This window comes from Varanus komodoensis, unplaced genomic scaffold (genome assembly GCF_004798865.1).
Source record: "Varanus komodoensis strain SLA01 unplaced genomic scaffold, ASM479886v1 scaffold7_3, whole genome shotgun sequence".
Taxonomy (NCBI): domain Eukaryota; kingdom Metazoa; phylum Chordata; class Lepidosauria; order Squamata; family Varanidae; genus Varanus; species Varanus komodoensis.
Genome location: NW_025336480.1, coordinates 9,189,238 through 9,192,164, shown reverse-complemented (window position 1 = coordinate 9,192,164; position 2,927 = coordinate 9,189,238).

The following is a 2,927-nucleotide window of genomic DNA, read 5'->3' as shown; positions in this document are numbered from 1 at the left end:
GCTTTTCTTTAGTACGATTGCCATTGAGGTTTGATTTAATTACTAGCATGAAAACCCTGACTTGAACTTCCTAATTTCTCTCTTTTTTCAAAGGATTGCATTTGCATGTTTTATTAAAGATAGAAGCAAACTTACCTAGTGATCATGCTCCAGAAGTCAAGACAAATGCAGACTCTTTCATGATTGCATCCTTTACTAATTAAACCTGCTTTCTCTCCGGATTTCACCAATGTGTAAAATCTGAAAAGTGAACAGTCTGCGTCTCTGAAACAGAAGGCAAATCTAAAACTTGTAGGGTGGGCTCATTGATACAGCCCTGCCTCAAATAGCAAACTAGTTAAGGGAAGTAGCTGTCAAAGAGAAGGATGCAGCAGTGGTCATTGTTTTGGCTCATTGCTTCCTGTTCAGTATTGCTGAGAAATGCTAGTTAGGAAGCTGAGTTTTCTTCTCGCCAGAAGAAACCAGGCTCTGTGACAGCCGAGGGACGCACTGTGATTGCTATTTTATGTTGCATGTGCTTTTACCTCAAAATCATCTACATTCTGTGGCACGCTTATATTATAAAACTTTCTCAAAATGGAATTCCTTAGCAAAGTGCCCAAGGTCATTGCTGCAGGTGAGTGGGGGACTGCTGGCCCTGACCAGCCACAGCCCCTCCTGTCAGTGTGTTACTTCAGTCCCACAAGCAGTTATACATGAAAAAGCTTCTTTAGAGGGAAGGCAAGACATTATTCAAACCACAATGCAGTTGGGGGGGGGGGGGAATTGGAGGGATCTCACAGCTGGAGCAAAAAGAATACTCCCATCTGCTGCCCTGCCTACTTGGATACTCCTAAAAATGTCTCCATGTAGCCATTGGGTTTGAAAAAAGCAACTAACCTCAATGGGCAAACTACTATTTTCCTTTTATTTAATCACTGGAATCACTAGAAGGTTACTGGCTCCTATCCTAGCAGTTTCTCCTCAGACTTCTGCATACAGGCAGACAGTATTTTGCAGCCATGAGTTTATCCTCTTTCTTGACGCTGCAGTAACAGTGGGAAATATGCGATGTCACACATATCTAGGACAAACGGGATAATTCTAAAGCTTTCCTGACTTTAGGAGCTGAGCATTGTTTATGCCCCACCAGAGGGAAGGGGCAAATCTGGCCATTCTCACCTGTTGCACAGCTGAAACACACACCCAAGGAAGTGATGGGAGAGGGCAAAGGAAAGGGGGTGCCACAACTAGAACCTGGACTGCAAGTCCACACAGCAGTCCCTCCCAGTCTCAGCCTAAACACCCACCTGGCTAGGAGTAGTCCGACGCAGGTGGTGCAGCCCATGTTTACAGGCAGGGTAGACCAGGCTCAGGATACCAGAAAAGGTGAGCAATGAGCAAAGGTGAGCAAAGGTGAGTTCCGCATGGACCATGAGCCCGGCTTCTGCACAGGCCTCCCAGCGCTTTTAGCCCTCACACTCCCCCAGGCAAGCACTAATTCAGCCTGGCTGCTCTTTGACCCAACAGGCCAGCTCCACTTCCCAGCATGCATTGCTGCTTTCCCCCAGCCCTTCCTCTCCACAGGTGGCCTGCACTCACCAGAGCAGCCGCAACCTGAACATCCCAAGCTAAAACTGCAAGGGTTTGTTGTCTTTCTTGTGACTCTGAAACCACAGCACTCTGCATTTTTAAATCCTTCTCTCTCATTTAGTTGTAGCAACAGAAAAGCATGCTTTTTTTAAATCCAGTCCAAAAATAAGCAAAAGAGGGAAAATTTCCCCATTTCCTCAGTGCAGAGTAGTTGCACAGGGACCTAAAGAGGCTGCGTGGGCTCCCCTCTACTACCTCATGACACCGAGAAAGCAGGCAGCAGGCAACCCCTTTGCTCTGAGCCCATGAAGGTTTCCTGCTCACCCACTTCAGAATCTTATTGTGAATTCAGTTGAAGGTGGATCACAGCAAGGCAGCAAGGAAATAACCCTGACCTGTCACCCCCCGCCCCCCAGCAACAACTAAGATGCAAATGTGGCAAAGCCTTTCTTCAACTGTGGCCAGAGGAGTGGATCCAGCAAGGAAAAGACATGAGTGGGGTTGCCAACCAATTATTCCAGCAAGGCTCTGTGCAGGCCTGCCTGCCTCCTGTCTAAATTTTCCACCTGCTGCTGCTTATGGGGTAGCCCTTTCTCCTGGCCTTGACAAAGTGAGTTGTATTTGTGGGAGAGGGGATCAAAGGAAGATGCAGGACATGAATGAGCAGCAATTATCAGCCAAAAGATATAGACATGGAACCAGAAGGAGTTGGATCCAGGATAAGCATTCCAGAAAAGGAAATGGTCTTCCCCTAGAGGAAGGGCTCTGCTTGTGGAAAGTTGCTTTATTTGATTCTTCGGGACCCCCCAGCCCGCTTCATCTGTAGCAGAGCTCACCCATCCAGCAGGGACTCCTGACTCTAAGTAGCATTTCTGGGGTCTGGAAGAACTGCTGTGGGAAGGTGGGGTCTGCAGAAATCCACTTCTGCCAGTAATGTTGATCCAGCTTCAATCTGGATCCAATCCTGCCTGTTTTGCTGGAACCACAAGAATGGATGCAAGCCATAGAGGCAGCCTAAAAACAATGTTTAATACATAAAAATTAGTTCTTAGCCAGTGCTTACGCCTCAGCCTCCACACTACTTCTGGGAGACAGTGGGACCATACCAATTGTGAGTGTACCTAGACCTTTCCCCTTGGAGGCTGGAGTGGAACTCTGAGGCTTGGTTTGCTCATAATGACAGCCCAGGGCACAAGGAGCGGTTGTCATTGAGTGTATGCACACATTTGTTTTACTTTCTAGACTTATACAGTGGTACCTCGGCTCACAGACGCCTCAGTTCACGACCAAATGTCTACCTTGCTTCTGGCCGAACATACTTAGAGCACATGAGGAAGAACATGGAAGACAGAAAA